This window comes from Coloeus monedula, assembly GCF_965178545.1.
Source record: "Coloeus monedula genome assembly, chromosome: 14".
In the NCBI taxonomy this organism is placed as follows: domain Eukaryota; kingdom Metazoa; phylum Chordata; class Aves; order Passeriformes; family Corvidae; genus Coloeus; species Coloeus monedula.
Genome location: NC_138794.1, coordinates 6,313,563 through 6,331,052, shown reverse-complemented (window position 1 = coordinate 6,331,052; position 17,490 = coordinate 6,313,563). Strand labels below are relative to the sequence as shown.

General features: G+C 42.7%; 1 protein-coding gene across 2 annotated transcripts in view; it reads left to right on the top strand.

Moving 5' to 3' along the window:
• The window catches only part of AGBL1 (AGBL carboxypeptidase 1), a 269,074-nt gene that overhangs the window by 163,948 nt on the left and 87,636 nt on the right, over positions 1 to 17,490 (top strand). The gene's annotated exons all lie outside the window — the stretch shown is intronic.

The window sequence follows — 17,490 nt, the reverse complement described above, 5'->3', positions numbered from 1 at the left end:
ACTCTGGGAATGCTGTCAGATTTTTGGTTATTCTGGGTGCTGCAAAGTTGGTTGAAATTCATTGGTGCAGATGTTGACTGCTTTCAGGTGCACTGCACGTGCATGTTCATTCTCTTTATAAGGTCAGCAAAGCATCCTGACTCTTCTAAAGGCTGCCTGCTGTGCCTGAAGTGTGCTTAGTTTCACTCTACCTCCTCTCTAGGATATGGCATCAAGTCATTTTAGTAAGAGATTGATCATGTAGCACATTTTTATGTGGGTAAGTCATTGCTTAGGCTTTGGAAACAGATGAGCAGGATTCTTTCTGAATTATCCTATGTACAGTTATGTTATTTCTGGAAAATGGCCTGTGGTTATTTCCCTGCTCTGTTCTGCATTGATGTCCTGGGAATAAAGCAGGAGGTTTCTGGGGCAGTGGCAGCTCTGCCCAGTTGGTGGCAGGTGGCAAGAACAACCTCGACTGGATTCAGCAGCATCTTCCTGCTTTTCATGCTGACACAGTGCCCACCCCACCTCTCCTCCTCTGCATACTGATGTCCTGCATCTTTAGTCTGCTTGTCTGTCACTGCAAACAGGGGAGAACAAACTTGACAGTGGTGGATTGAAGGATTAAATGGTTATTGATTCCCAGACCTCTTGCATTCCTAGAGGTGGGGGTCGGGAAGGGTGTGTGCCTGAGGACAGAGCATGCAGGTTTGTAGGGGTGTGTTAGCATGGGTGGGTGGCAGGATGTACGTGATTATGATTTCCACATGGATTTGCATATTCTGGCTGTGTGCAAGTGAGAGATTGTACTTGGAAGAAGCTGTGCACAAGGTTGTGTGTACATGTGTGAGTGTACGTTTATCTCTGCTTGCAGGCAGAATGTGAAATACTGGTAATTGGTATCGGCACTACCTGAGTCTAACACAAAGATTGAACTCGATCTTGGAGGTCTTCCCTGGACTAAATGATTTTGTGATTCTATTACATGAGAGCATGTATCTTGTGTGGACATGTGGAATGCACATGGGTGCTCCCTGTGGGTCTATACCAGGCAAGGTGGAACTAAAATGACGATGAACTGGGTGTTATTCTGCTGCTGGGTGACAGCTAGGGTGGGAAGAAGGCAGAGATGCATAACCTCAGCCTTCCTGTTAAATCTTTCCTGCCACAGGACCTATGGGAGTCTGTAGTAGCCTGTGAAAGGGAAAGGAAGGTCAATTCTAAAGGAAGACTGAAAAGAAAATTCACGCAGCAATGATGGAATTCAGATTTCATTAGCTTCTGATATCTCTGTTCACAGGAAAAAAATCACATTTCCTTGGTGACCTTTTAATAAATGCAAAGCTGGGGGGTATCCTGTCTCTCAGATCCCTTCCATTTGTAACTAACTGGAGTGGAGGTGTGCAGTGCATGGGACTGCAGTGGAGCCTCTGAAGGACAGCACGCTCACAATACTGCCATTTGTGCATTTCTTGCTTGCCTGTGGGAGCCCTCAGGACAGCAGAGAAGATGAATGCCTTGTGAGGTTCTGTCCTGCCCCTTCTTCTACCCAGGATTGGAGCAGAAGGGTGGGGCAGGCTCCTCACATTGTGCAGTCCTGTTCAGTGACACCTCATTGATGTGAGGGGTGCCGGGCTGGTGGAAAGCAAACCAGCACAGGCAGCGCCTGTCGCAGCTGCTGCTTTCAGCTGTTACCTGCTGCTTGTAGGGCAAGGGAGAGCAGCTTGTCCCTTGTAATGTTTCCTCCTTTCTGCTCATACAGTGTTTATTGAAAGGTGCAAAGGAGCCTTTAGATGTTCTAGACTTTCCTTACCTTTCTTTAGGGTCTTCTACAGCCTTTCAGGCATGTCTTTGTCAGCACAAACATTTTGCGAATTAAAATTACGTGGATGGATTTAGTGGCAGAGGAGTACAGGAAAAAGCAAGACCATTTCAGCTGGAGAGGGAGATGTGGAGTTAGACCCTACTGAAGTGCCCTTAGCCTGTTGATAGGGAGATGCTCAGTATCCCATAGATGTGTACATGGTGACTGGTGCATGTCCTTATCCTGATTACAAGGGCAGATCAGGGTATCGAGACAATGTTTTAGTGAATGTGCTGTTGGCTCAGTGTTGTCAACTGGTGTAGCATGAATGGGACCTTTTGTGAGTCCATTGCTAGAAAGGAGAAGTCTTATCGGGATTTCTCATATATTTTTTGAAAAATCTTTGTTACACTCTCTGGGAAAGAAAAAGCTTGGGTAGATTTATGAATTCACGTGAAAAGGTTCATAAAAGAAGGACAGCCTGAAGAGAGATCAAATTATTGTGGTACAGATTTGGCTTATTATCTGCTCATACAGCCCAAGAATGAGAAGCATGTGGCTCTTCTAGGTGTGCTTGGAATACATAAGTACAGTCCAGATGGCATTTAAGGTCAGGCTGGCTTTGCTGGAGATCCTGACTGGTTGAAATAAGGGAAAGTAAAATTCTGAAGAGAGGCTTATTTCATGAAGACTGAATAACAGATATTTCAACCCCCAAGGTGCTTCATTATATATCCCTCTTTTTCCAGTCAGTTCCACTGATTGCATTTGAGAGTGTACAGCTATGATAAACCGAATTAAATGTGAGCTCTCATAACTCCTCACCCAGAATCTAAACCTTAAAGAGATTCCAAAAAGGCAGAATCAGTAATTGAAGGCCTTCTCCTTTAAGACAGCCAGAATGCTCCCAAGACAACCAGAAATGTTTTACCCATATTTCTGTGTCAATACTACTGAGGCTTGGCATAATCCCAAAATACATCTCATTTATGTATATGTTCTTGAATTTAAAAGGAAAAGAGGAAAGAAAAAAAAAGAAATTAATAAAGCCTTAAGAATTTTTTCCTCCATTGCCCATGACACATTTTTTTGGAAACAGCACAAAATTGTTTGTCATGTATACAGAACTCAGTCTCTTTGTATAGGGGTTGTAGAGAATTTGCTTTCACTTGGAGGGCAAATCAGTAGTAGGGTAAATGGAGAGAATAATTCCACGTGTAACCCATGTAATGTGCTGACGATTTGTCTGTGAGGGGGTGATTAGTCCTTGTGAATAGCTGTGCCCACAGCTCTTGCAAACCTGGTACAAGAACACTTAGGGACTGAATAACGACTTTGTCTTCACTGATTGCATGTAATCCTTATTGGGTTTTGGATGCACAGCAAGGTTAGTGGCACCGAGACACAGCACGAGTTTATTATGCATGACTGTAACCTGCTTGCTGACAAATGTACTGTCTCCACACCCAGACAAAGAAGTGAAAAAGAACAGGTTATATTTTTCCTAAATCATTTGCCAATCATTTTTGATTTTCATTAGGAGTCTAAAAGTCTGGGTAATTGTACAGCTCAGAGTGGCTTTGTAGGAAAGGGCTTAATTTTTATGTTTCCATTTAGTGAATTTTATTGTATTGTTTCTGAGCTCATTGATGAATAAATCCTAGTTACACTGAAGCAAATGCCTGGGAAATAGAAATACAAGTCTGTGTTACTCCTTTGTATGTATTGGGGGTGACAGGTATTGCTGAGTGTAATTAATTCCCTTGCAAAGGACCAAGATCTGCATTATTGTGTTTTCCCATTTTAGCACTAATTACTAGAAATTATTAGCACGGTGTTAATAAATGAGTGAAGACTGTGTGCACAGTTTACAAGAGAAATAGGTATGGATCTCTGTGTGCCTCTATTTAGCTCCTGCCTGTACTTTCCTGACTCCCAAGAGGTGAGTGCTTGTACTGGTGGAGTGTTTGTGTGCAAGGAATATTTGAGTGCAAACTTGTTTTGGTTGAAGACTGTGACTGAATGTGGGCACACATATGAGTGAACCAGTTCAAAACACGTTCTCTCACACCTCCAAGTACACAAATGTCCACTGGTGTGTCTGGACATGGCGAACATGTTACTTTAATTGTGTAGTTATGAATGGCTGTGTTTGTTATGGTACCTGTGTACCAGAAATGTGTTCTTGGATGTCGGTGGTCGTCATTCTGAGACAGAGAACTTTCCATATGTGCCCTTTTCCCTCATTCATCCTCACAGATGTGTCCTCTATTAGTAGCAGTTAATAAGGCCTTTTGGTTTTTTTGTTGTTTTGGGGTTTGGTGTTGGGTTTTTTTTCCAGAGAGATTGTGCGTAAAGAGCTTGGCAGAAGGTGGTATTTTCTTGAAACCCATGTCTAGCACTTTTTTCCCACTGTCAGCCAATTACTTCCTTTAATGTCTGAACATAAGACTTGCCAATAAAAGTCCCAAAATAGCTTCTCTCACTATTACTAATGTTTGCCAACAATAGCTAGGGAAGAGGATAGGAAATCTATTTTTGTAGCTGAGTTCTAACATGAGGTAACCCTGTAGGCTTTAATGAAAATTCATTCGGTGCCTAAAGCTAAAAGCTTATTTGTACTGGAAAGTTTTTTTGACCAAATTCAAATATGAAAGTTGAGAGGTGACAGGTGCTGGTTACTTATGGACCAGGAGGTGCCAGACAAGTGAGTGCAATGTAACATAGGGAAGTTTGGCTGTGGTTTGGGATGTTGTAACCTCTGAATGGAGGAGCGTGGAACAAAGCTGAGTATGTGCTGGTCTAGGCTCTATCCACACCAGAGCCCTTCTTGTCTGAGCTTTCTCCAGCATCAGGACTGAATGTGAAGGACTGTATGCAGAGCTGAAGTGGAAAGGACAGGCAGGTTCAGCTCAGCTAGGGATAGACAGATATGTCAAGGGAACAATTTTTCTTGTCCAAGCTACAGCTTCTGCAGTATCACTCATCTGGAGCTGAGACAGACAGTTTGGAGCCTGTACTGAGAAAAGAGTTGAGTGCAGTGGTACTAATGTGATTGTTTATTGTCGTCTTGAGCCTGTCCAGATTCCACCCCTGTCCACCCCTGCTGTGTGGGACAGCACCAGCTCTTTATCCTGCCTCATATCCTGCCATCCAGCTGCACTTGAGGACTCTGGACAGCCTTTGTCAGAGTGACTGGTGCTCTGTGGGTGTGACTGAAGACCTGCCTGCTGTCCTGGTCTCAGTATTATCTGTCATTTTGCCCAAGTTTCATGTACTGCTGGTTTTTTATTGCAAAGTATAAAGGATACAAGTTCTTTTTAAGCCAGGCTCTTTCCTGTGGTTTTGTGGTGGGGATTTTGAAACCTAATCTTTATTTCTTGTGAGTCTCTGATTTATTTTTTTTTTAATAAAGTATGGCAGAATTCTAGATTAATACCTTCAAACACTTTAGTTCCTAGCCATGAGGGGTGAAGTGTGAGAGGTACAGAGAATTGTGGGCTCTCTCCCTAACTCTGCCAATGCCCTTGACAGGGTGTTTTTGACTAGGTTACTCCTCCTCTGATTCAGCAGCCCTGCTTGAATCTTGCAGCTCTGCTCTCCTACCTCCCAGAGGGTATCCTGTGATTAATTGTGGGATGTATCTAAATGGCTTTAGCATGCAGGCTGAAAGTCACCAGGGACAAAGCTGTTACTAGGGCAGGAATAAAGGTCAGGCCCTTGCTGACATCGTTGTCACGATTAATTAATACACTAATCTCTATAGCTCCTCTTCAGCAAATATAATTTGGCCTCAACCCTTATTTTGTTCATTTTACTGTGACTTAGCTTTGAGACAACTAAGGAAAAGACCCTGATGGAAAAATCCTGCTTTTTGCCATATACCTTCCCCTCTACCAGCCCTATAACTTGTTCCCTCCTTGTTAACTTTTGCTCCTGTTTGTCTGAGAGTTTTGCAGGAAAGTCCCCTGGTCAGTTAAATGTCTCTTCATTCCATACCAAAAGAAACTTATCCCTCAGTTCAGGTTTTGAGGAGTGATAGCTGATTGCTTCAATTACTAGGAAAACAGTGTGTGGAATTGATTGAAGGGGAGAGTTAACATCTGATTCTATTTTCCTGTGGATATTTCCTGTAGGAAAGTGCAAGACCAATTCTGTAAAACGTTAGGAGGAAATGTTTGTTCCCCAGGTGAAGGGCTGAGTCTCCATCCATGACTGCAGGAAGGAGGTATCAGTAGTTTGGATTCTGTGACCACATAGCCCTGAGGCTCAGCATTTTGGAAGAGCTGTTTTTGAACACAGAGTCTGTCCAGGCTCTATTACAGATTGCTACCAGCATCAGAAGATGCAGTAGGGCTTGGAGAGAAGCAGCAGGCAGAGTGAGTGAATGTGTGTGGCGAAGCGCAGTGAACTGAACCATCCTTGGATGGGCAAGAAGGAATATTCCCTGCAGTGCTACCCACTGGGAAATCAAAGAAATGAAGAAAATCTCTCCTTGTCTTCTCTTTAGCTCTTAGTTCTGGTTTGTTGTACTTTCCATTCCTTCGTGATTACACCCATGTCTCAGTCAGGTATTGTTTTCTGCTTGAGTTGGGAACATTCCCTAAAGCTGTTCTGAGTGCACAGTACTCTTGTTCTCTTTCTTAGGCTAGTTTTAGACTGAATTTTGGCAGATTACACAAGTGTGGAATGTATACTGTCCTGTCTTACATCATGATTTATCCTGTATCATTTATTTTTCCTTTAACAGATCCTTAGGACTGTCAGTTTAATATGCATCAGAGGTTGAAATGTATTAACATAATGCAGCGCATTGTGGGTAACCCCATGCAAATTGTTCTGTGGAAAGCCATGTTAAATTATGTTCTTGGAAAAAAAAGGGCAGAAAAACAAAGGCTTTCTTTTTTTTTCCTCCTTTTTTTAACTGTTTGTTTTGTGGATTTCTGAGCAGCTGCCAGAAGGGCAGGTTTAAGCGAGTTGTTTGCCATTCAGCACCATGTGGAGTGATGCTCCTCCCCACAAGACACTGCTGAAAGGATGGAGTTGAAAACTGCAGTGGGTTTTCTATACATGTCTCTGTGATGTTTAGTTTTAAAACATTAATAGCTTGTCAAAGGAAAAATCTGAGTGAATGTTGGAGTGGCACAGTAAAGAGGAATGTCTCGTCACTTTTTTTGTCTCCATTGTCTCCATCTCCTCATCTGCAGGAACATCAGTTTTTGTGAACTTGAAGGGCTTCAGACACCTCTTGGAAGAGGCAGTTCTGATCAGACGTAGTGTTTTTAGATCTTTGTCTTCTCTGTTCTCTGTTACCAAGGTCATTTTCTTGGAAACTGGCTCCTTAGTTCCTCTGAAAGTCCATACACTTTCCAAACTGAAGCAGTAATCCTCCTTTTGGACAGAACACTTGATTGTAGTAGAAATGATTGCAATGGCACAAACAGAGGATTATCATTTTCCGTAGAAATCATAAAAGGACTCCTAAGAAAAAGGCAGCATGTTCTTATGCAAATTCTCTCAGGTAGTACAGCTGAGAGCCTGGAATCTGGAGTCGGCATCTCCTCTGCTGATAAATGTTCATCTGCTTTGCTGTGAGTGGGCAGTTGGTTTTCAAAGACTCAGAAACTTGTAGTTAGTTTTTACAACTCCTGTGTGCTTCTCACCTGATGCTCTCCCTGGGAGGTGAAACATTTGTCAGCTGCTCTCCATTTGCTTATTTCTGGTCTCCATCTCTGAAAAAGCCAACATGGACACGTTCATGGCAGAACAAGGGGCAGCATGGGCTTTTGTGTGGATCACATCAGTTACCCCACTTGCTTGACAGAGCTGCCTCCTCTCAGCATAGCTCTGTCTCTCTGAACTTTTCTCCTTTTCTTCAGTCTGCTCCTCACAGTCTTCAAAGACCTGATTTCTTTGTCTCTGTCTCTCCTAAAGCATAGAGTGTGCAGGTGTTAAACTGATCCTGTGCTGGTGGGATTATGGAAGGGAAAATACTGGCAGGTGCTTTGCAAAAGTTTACATTCAGCTGCCAGTTTTGACAGATAAATGGTAAATATATCCAAATGTCTAAAATCATCGGCATGCTCCTGGTCAGCTCCTCATGGACAAGCACCACAAGTTCCTATCTCCTGTAATAAAGTAGAAGTTTTGTTTTGATCCTCATTTTTGCTTTCCTTTTAGTAATAATTTCTTTCAATAAAATTTAAAGCATAAATATCCAGCATCCATATCTTAATGGCTCTCAGTTTACTTTGTGCCGCTGGACATGTGGGCTGTGATGAAAGGAACCTTTGGGCTCTGCAGGCCTGCAAACCCTTGTTAGTGGTTAACAACAATTGGTTCACCTGAAAGGACCTTCTTGATCTTTGATTTCTGACTGTGGGTATCCCATCCCTGGGACTCATTGCAGGATGTCCCTCCTAACCCAGCTTCTGAATGAAATGATTAGTAACTTGCCCTTGAACTGTCTGGTGAATTCTCCCTCTGACCCAGCTTTCTCATGTATTCTGTAACTTTGTATGGTATTATTGTATTACACCTTCATTTTGTGAACCTATATTATATTAGAGCAGACATCAAAGAGGGTCCTGAAGTATTTTTGCCTGAATTACCCTCAGTGTTATCAGCCATTCTCCAGGTGACTAGTATAGGGTATTCAAAAGAAAGAAAGAGAAAAAAAGGGTCAAATTTTCCCTGTTATTGCCCATTTCTCTGCTAAAAATGACCAGAAGCAAGAAGGGTCCTGTGTCAGAATGGTTGCACTGACACCTGTGAGAGAACAGCCAGTGAGCTCCTTGCTTGTACTTCCATCCTCCCTCTTCAAAGGGAGCAGGCACCAGGCTGGGGGAAGCCCTCTCCTCTGCAGTGCCTCCTTGCTCTGATCTGAGCTGGGCAGAGATGATTTTTGTGCTTTCCCATGTGCCTTTGGCTTGGAAAATCAAGGCCTGCTTTGTTGTTTTAGAAGTGCTAATACAATAAATTGTAGAATCATAGTTGCTTCCTGTCACTGATGCTGAGGTTGTAGGGAGGGGTAGGTGGGAAGGCTGGCTTTGATGGTGTTTGCTGAAGATGACCAAAGAGAATTTGTGATATGGAAAAAAGAAATTAGCCTGCGGGAGCCATTTATAATTTAAGAAAAAAGTGTCAGGTAGCTCTTGACATGTATCAGAATAAGGGGATGGATATAGAAGGCATGAAAGGTTACAGTAATGAAAGCTGAAATGAGAGGAAGGTGCAGAGCTGTGGATTGGTTTGTGTCCTTACCTCTCACCTGTGAGGGTCTGTGTGAGGACCTATTTAAAGTAAATTTTTAAGGAAACCAACACACAGAGGGCCTCAGGATAATCTCTTCTGGACATGTGCATGTAATTATTCCACCATGGAAGCTGCCATGTCCCATCTGATGTGGCCAGGAAAGCCACCCCCAGGCAGAAGCTCTGCTCTGAGGCCCTTGGCAGAAAGAAATGAGGGATTTTGTGGAGAGCAGACATAGACCTGGAAGAAAGAAATATGCTTCTATGCTTCAAGGAGTGATTTGGAAAATAATAATGGATTCTAAGCACTGGAATAATATGAGTTTGTGTAGGCTGAGATTGGGATATGTTCTGGAGTCACAGGTACCCTGGCAGAGCTTGTAGGCAGCCAGGATGGGAACAGAGTAGGATGCTGTGGGACCAAGCTGGCTGCTTTGTACACAAATCAGTGCTCACGCATTGTCTGCTGTGTGATTTGATATTTGATTAAGGTTGTAACTCACAGAATTAGGTGAATCCCAGGTTTTTTTCCCTGTAGTAGTTTTAAGGAATTAAGAAATTGAACTACTAAAAAGAAATAATTAAAACTGGCCAGCAGAGTCAGCAGTTTACTGTCTAAACCAGGTTCAACAAGGTAAATAATCATAATTATGATTCCTTATGTTTGGAAACTTACTTGATGTCATGAGAGAACCACCAATAACACAACCACAGGAACTGGACTAACACAGGGATAAGGAAACTCAATGACTGGAGAGTATTAATAGAATTAATAGTGCCCTGCTAATATGATTTGTAATTTTTTTTAAAGAAGTACAGAAGTTAGAGTGCAAAGGAGAAATTAGTATACAAAGTTTCACTCATGGCTTTCAAGGGTGTGAACCTAGGCTAATTTTCATGCAGAATGGTATCAGTGGGCATCTCAGATGAGTCAGAGCTGATGAAAGGAGAGGCTCTCGCAAAAAGAAAAAAAATAATCAAGAAATTTTGGGAGTTATGGAGTGAGAAACAAAAGGGACTGTTTGTGTAGTCAAAATCTAGTTAAAAGGCTGGTAAAAGTGGGTAGGATAAGGCAACATTGGGATGGAAAGAAATGTGAGGCGAATCCAGTTACTGCTCTGGGAATTGGGGCTGGTCAGTATTTGTAATTTGAATGACTGGAAGGCAAGGAGATAATAAGATAATAAGATCTGCTGCGAGCAGCTGATGCAAATTATACAGTGGGAAGAAGGGCTGAAAGATTGTGGGTACTAGAATGGAAGATGAAACATAGGCAGTGGCAGGGTGCAGCATGTTTGAAGGAATAGTTTAAAGCATTCAGACACATGGCTGGGCTCTGAATTAGCTCTAACCATTCAGGAAAACATAAGTAGCTATTATAAAGACAGCTTGATAAAGATGTCTGTGCCATGTGCAGCAGCAGCAATAAAGAAGAAGTGAATAAGATTCCTGTGTGTGTGAAGAAACAGGGAGACTTGGAAGATGTTCTAACATCCCTGTAGACGCGAGTGGTAATACCTCCTGCGGAGTACTGTGTGTGTTATGGGTCATTTCTTTGTGAGAGACAAAGCAGTGATATACCTGGGCTGGAGGGAACAGATGAAAGTGTTTAGTGGCCTGGAAGGCAGCTTCGATACGGGGAAAGCATTAGGGATCCTAGAGCTGCTGAATTCTAAAGGGGAGGAACAAAGCTCAGCAGGGCAGAGAGCAGAGCAGCGTGCGGCAGGAGCACCGGGCTGGGGGAGGCTCTGCAGTGCTGGGGATGTTCGGAGCCAGCACAGGAGGGAGCAGAACCCACCTCACGGGGTTCTCCTCTGCGTGACACTGCTGCCAGGCCAAGGCACAGCTTCAGTGGTTTGCTGGATCCCACTGTGGTCTAGTGTGGCAGCAGAAGGATGGAGATAATGTGGGGTATCATGCTGGAGCAGCTGGGGTGTTGTCTGAGTCGTGCTGGCTTTCACTAAATCTGCTCTAGTGCCCCTGCCCCTGTGCTGGTGCAAAAGTGAAAGGTGCCAGGGTCCTGGTGTCTCATTTTGGATGGGGAATTAAAGCACACTAACCTTGCTGTATCATTTTGGTCAATATACATATTTTCATCCCCTCTCTGATGGGAAGAGCAGAATGTAGTTGTTAATTTAAATGCTTGAAAACCATGCAGAAAAATAACAAAGTGTTGCGTAATATAATACAAACATGTGTCACCGTTCCATGAAATTAAGATGCAACAATTGATTCTTTATGTAACACATAATTAACCCGGGGATCCCCACTGTGAATGGCATTATGATGACAAATACCTTACCGAGATTTTTTTTAAAGCAGGTTTGACACTTTGAGTAGCATCTACGTTTACATTAGCCAGGATAAGTACTATAAATCATTTTTTCCAAGGCATGTGATGATCAACAGCCAGGATTAGAAAATTATTTTGCACCCATGGTGAAATATAGCCAAACTGGGTAAATTCACAGATGAAGAGAAGGCTTGGGTGGGTCAAGAGTCTGCTTACTTTTCTGTACATGAAAATTATTTATAGAGGCAAACTTTTAAGTGGAAGAAGAGGGGAAGAAAAGTCATCCAGGGATTAGGCTGCCAATCTAGAACTTGAAAGATTTCAGCTTCTTGCTTTCCCAAACTGCTTTTAAAAGCTAATTCATTTGACACAGATTCTGAGGCGTACTTAGAGCCCCACCTTAGACTTAATCTCCAGATACCTCAGGCTATAACCTTTCTGTGATTTGTTCCATGTTCCACAGAGTTCAGATAGCGGGGAATGAAACATATGTGAGAGGAGGTAATGGGTAGGCTACTGATGAATTTTCAAGGCACCATCAGATACCAGTTAGTCTGTCACAAATACTGGGAGCATGGGGAAGAAAGGTGCTTTCTTGAAAAAAGCACTTGATAGTCTCCAATAACTGGTAATTGCTTTATTGCCTTACACCTCCTCAGAATTCCAATGTCACTTAAACAGTTCCCTAGTTCTGTTTCTTGTCTGCCAAGTAGGCAGCTTAAGTATCCTGGATCAACATTTGGTTTCTTTAAGAAATTAGCATGTTGGGTTTTGTTTTCTTTTTTATTATTATTTAAAATAATGGCATTGCCTATGTTATTGGTTATGTCTATTGTCAAAAGATTGCTCTCTGGACTGTCACGTCTTCATTGGATGGTGCAGGCAGGCTTCTCCTCCCCAAAACTGCCTGCAGTCCTCAGATAGGAACTTGAGGCACTCCTGATCCTGTTACTGTGAAACAGTGCTGACTCCTCTAAAGTGAGCAGTTCTGGCCTGGCATATCCTTCACTCAGACCCTTCAGTTCTGTTTGAAAAGACATCGTGGGACAAGGTGAAAGATTTTTCAATGTCTGCAGAGAGGGATAAGCTTAGGCCAGGTTCATCCAGGCTCTAAAATAGGTCCCCAGCATGTCACAAGGAAATGAATGAGACAGAAAACCAATGTACTGCTCAATTTTATTGGAAAGCAAGAACTCTGCAAAGAATAACATCTTTCTACACGGTTTGTCTGCATAGGTGGAAAGTACCCTCATTTCTCATTCTCTTTTTGTTCCCAACATGACCACCCATCACAGTTGTGGCCCACATTAGAAAAAAAAAAAAAAAGAAAAAATATTGTGCTATTCCATGCCCAGCTACTACCTCAGTGTGGGAAGTTAAATCCACTCCTGTCTCCATCCTGTGTAGTTTGCAAATTTTTGACATAAAACATTAGCAGCAGTGTTGGGGTAGAGAGGCCAAGCAAAACTAGCTAGCTCAGGTGCAACACTAATGCAATTTGGCTCTCCCAACACATGATGAACTTGACATATACTGAGTCGTTCATGGGACATGATTAAGGAAGGGAGAAAGGATGCTAAGGAAGAAACAGAGAAGGAGAAGAAATTTGGGAGGGAGAAAACGGTGGAGGGAAACCGCTGTGGAAATACTGCAAGGAAAAGGTGTAGAGATGGAAATGTCAGAAAAATAACTAGTTAGTGGAAAGAAGGAAAAAAACCTTTCCCCACAGTAGAACTGGAGAATTCATAACCTAAATAACCTAAATAACTGGTTTTTTTGAGAGAAATTTGTAACAAGTTTTTGTTTGCTAAATCCCCAGTTCTCCTATGAGCAGTTTTTCCAGGACTCTTTCTCCAGCAGATTGGAGGGAGAAGGTATTTCATCTTCCCTTTCAGTCTGTTCCTTGAACAGTGTTGCCTGTGACATACATATCTTTAATAGTAAAAGAGCCCACTGGAATGATTAAAACAATAACTACTTCTGTGCTGTTGAAGTTTGCTCAGCCAAAACACCAGCTGAGCTCAGCAGAAGTTTTGTGAGTGGATTCAAAGCAAGCCAGGCCTTTTCTCCTCACCACATGGCCAGAGCAGCAGATGAAATGAGGACAGAGTGCCAGATGTAATGGGGACAGATGTTCAGAGCAAGGCACATCTCTCCAAGGGTGCCAAAGTGGTCAAGGTTGCCATTAGCTTTCTTCTTGTTATCGTTCCTCTGTATCAGCATCCATTGACCTCAACAACCCTTCCTTCTTTCTCATTCTTTTATGTCTCCCATCCTTTTATCTCCTGTCTCTAACTCCACTCCCTCTCATCTTTCTTTCTAGAAATTCAGGCTAGCCTTTTTTTTTTTTTTTTTTTTCTTGCATCTTCAGCCTTTTCTACTCACTTAATCCTCTTGAAATGTTTTGGCCCAAATTCCTATCCCCTCCACTTCATCTGTTTTGCATGCCATACCTGCTGCTGAGAGATCTCTGGGGCATGAGAAAAGCTGGGTTATTCCCTGCTGTCCTAGTTGTCTAAATAGCCAGTTCCCCAGCAGGTGTCTGTGTATTTTCATTCACAGGGGTTGAAAGTGCAGTAACCTTCAGGGCCAGCTCAAGCTAAAATTAAGGCTGCAGATACCAGGCACCAAACACCAGGCACCAAATGTTTCATTCAGCTCCCTAAGTTTGTCCTCTAGAGCTTCCAAATGGCTTTGATTAGTATTCCAAGGGAGAGCTAACTGATGGAATTAGTGAGAAACCAGACTGTCAATTTATTTATACCCGGCCTTAGGGCATAGCCATTGTGCATGTGTAAAGCTATTGAGATGCAGGGAATATTCTGTAAGTGGGTATGTATATGTGTTGACTGGAAGTGGGTTTGCAGGGAAAAGCTGTTGCCCCAAGGGCTGAACAGTGACCTAAAGTGGGAGAGGCTGCTGATGTGACCATGCTGAATGTTGAAAATCCTTTTTAGGAAAAAAATTGATCCCCCTGAAATTTTCTCTCTACTTGTATTTATTAGTATCTTCCAGCTCTAATTTTACTGTAATTCTCATTACCCTTGTGGAGAAATCTCTAATTTAACTCCTGGAGTCTTTCCACCTCCTTCAACAATATCTGTGCTACAGAACTATCGCTGCCTTTGCCTCCTGGAGTATTTAAAGCACATGAGTAATGAATAATAAAGTTTTTCCATTACACTGTCATTCAGCTTGGGAAGTATTTTGAGGGCAAGCTGAGAGATATTGGAAACATTTAGTTGTGGATATTCATTTGATGCATCAATGCCGAGCATGAATTAATTGGTTTTCCAATAACATTTGATCAATTTTGTTTAGGAAAATTTGTATTGACAGTGTTTTGGCCAAATGATAAATCTTTTATTCCTGTTCCCCTGTTTTGTATTACAATGGGAAATAAATATATCCCAAATCTAGTCTGTTAGTAGGCATCACCTCCTCCCATTCTGTCTGTTGCAGTATGAAAAGGGTATAAGAAAAGTTTTTCAGCTCCATTACTCTCTATAATAGCCAGGAAACAATTAACCTGTTATCCCTTAACATGATGCCTGCAGGAGATTACTGCATGACAGGGCCCAAGGGACCAATTTGCATTGTGCAGTGGAATGTGGTGCATCAAGCTGATGCTGGTCCAGACTGGTACTTTGATGTAGTGGAGAGCAGAACCTCTGTGGAGCTTTGAGCTGATCATTAAAGTAGGATGGTTTAGTTAGCACGTTTCTGAGGATGGGCTAATTAGGACTGATGAGCTTGTCTGCAGCTTTCTGGTGCAGGGGTGCTGTTTCCTGCTTCAGAATTCATCTGAATCCTTTTGACAAGGGAGTCTTTGCACCATGCTCCACTGGTCACACAGACGTGACCAAAGGAGGGGACAGAGCTGTAAAGCCTTGTGCCAGAGAGGAAGATGGGGTCACTGAGAATCCAGGCTGGCAGGACACTGCAGGAGAGGTGCTGGCAGGCAGAGCAACTTCCTCCTGTACAGCTGTGCCAAACAGACTGTATATTGTCACTTGGTAACACCCAGACAGCTTCGCTGCCATGGAGGTGTTCTTCCTGCCAGCTTCTCAACCAAACCAGAGTGCATCACTTCTACCCTTCTTTTCTTCTTTCTTGTGTTTCTTAAAAAATAGTTTCATAACTCGGAGCTGTAAGCACAATCTCAAGAGTTCTGCAGCTGGCTGTGCCACATGGTTACAAGGGAAGTGCCTGGAGGTCAGGCTTCCCTTTCAGGAATGCAAGTGGGACTGATTATTAACCACTACACCAGGTCCTGGTACTGTTGGCAGATGCCATCAATAACATTAATTTAACATGTCACCTCTGTCGCCAGCTTCAGTTTAATGACAGCTGTGCCCTGCACCTCCAGCTCCTCCCTCTGCTGAGAACTGAGGAGGGAGGAAGGAGAGAGAGAATTGTCTGAGTTCAAATAAATAAATATCCATGTTTGAAGGGAAGAAAATATGCTAAGAGGCAGTCCTCTGGCTGAGTTTCTGCTGTTACTCCTGAGCTATCTGGTATTTAAGCAGTATGGGTCCATCGTACAGCAGCTGACTTCAGAGCATGAGCAGTTACTGTCTTAGGCTTCTGAGGTGTGTTATAGTTATAATAATAATAATATTTATTTGCTCATAGTTTCGTAAGGCCTCTTCATATCCTGAATAAAGCTCTAGGGAGTCATAAAGCCATAGGCTGAGTTTCAGCTCAGGCTCTTCTCACATCTCCTTGATAGCTGGACCCTGAGATACACCCCAGGGAAAGCCTCAAGATGTTCTTTGTATTTTTTGCCCCTGAGAAAATAACTCTCTTGCTGCGGAAATGACGTCTTTTTTCTCTGAAATGTCACCACTTCTGTCTGCTTGTTGTAACTCTGCCACACTAAAATACCTTAAGTCTTTTAAAGTAAAATAATAAAACATTTAGGAATCTATTCAGAGCTGCTGAGCATTCTCATTGTTTCCTGTTAATGACCTTCAGTTCCCATAAACTTCTCCCTCTATTTCCTTGTTAATTATTGCTACGCTTTTTTATGCCCATATCTTGCTTGGCAAAGCTTGTGGTAGAGGTGAATAGGAGGAGAGTAGAAATGATGTCAGGTATTTGCCCACTGTGATAAAAAACAGAGACTGTTCAGAAAGCAAAAGTGAGTTTTCCTGGGGCCCTAGACCCTGCCTAGCACTGAGGCTGTTCCCTCAGCTGGTGTGTGCTCCTCTGAGCAGGTCCTGCCTTGTCCAGCCACTCAGTACAGGTTTGAGTTCTGGATTATGTTCCTCATAACATTGATTTCCTGCTTTGCTCACAGGGCCTCAGAAATGAAACTGAGTTAAAATATCTTGTCAATAGGAAAATGAATTTGTGATCAGAGAGGGTGATTTTTATGCCAGATGATATTTGCATAGCCTGGGCCTGCTAGAGATGAAGTGATGGTGGTGCTGTGCAAGTAGTTTCTGTTCTCTGACAAAAATGCACAAAAAAACTCCTTAGGAGAGCTGCAAAAGTTTCTGTGTGAAATCTCTTCTTTCTTCTGTCCACCTGTGTGTTTTTGGCTCACAAATAATCTTCCAGCTATACAGAGGTGCTCAGACCTGAGGATCCCAAAACATTATACAAATATAATTCTATGTAGAAAAACGAAAAATCAACATAAGATCAGAGCTCTGTCCCCTGTCATGGATTATTGAACACATTCTATTTTATAATATAAATTATAATGTGTTCATTACCCATGAGATGGTCACTAGCAAAAGTCTAATGGAGAGTGATGTGTGGGCTGTGCTGATGTGGAGCTCACACCATGCTTAAGGCCAGGGCTTATTCTGGCCTCCTGAGAGTTGCTAAGGAAACAGCCTGGGAATGGAGCTGGAAGTCTCACAGAAGCTTGGCTGGAGAGATGTTTTGTGCTGCAAAAACACGTAGGGCTGTTGTTGGCAGAGGCAGCAGCTGGTCCAGCCCCTGATGTGTGGTGTGGGCACTAAGTGCCAAAGATGAGGGACTTTGCAGTTTTAGTGTCTTTTTGGTATATCTGAGCTTTGTTTGCCCTGCTCTCACCAGCTGTGTGAAGCTGCCATTGATTACACTGACTTACTCTGATGCAGGCACTTGGTGTAAAACCAAACACAGACTATTCACAGTCAGCAAGGATCCGCAGCTTGGAG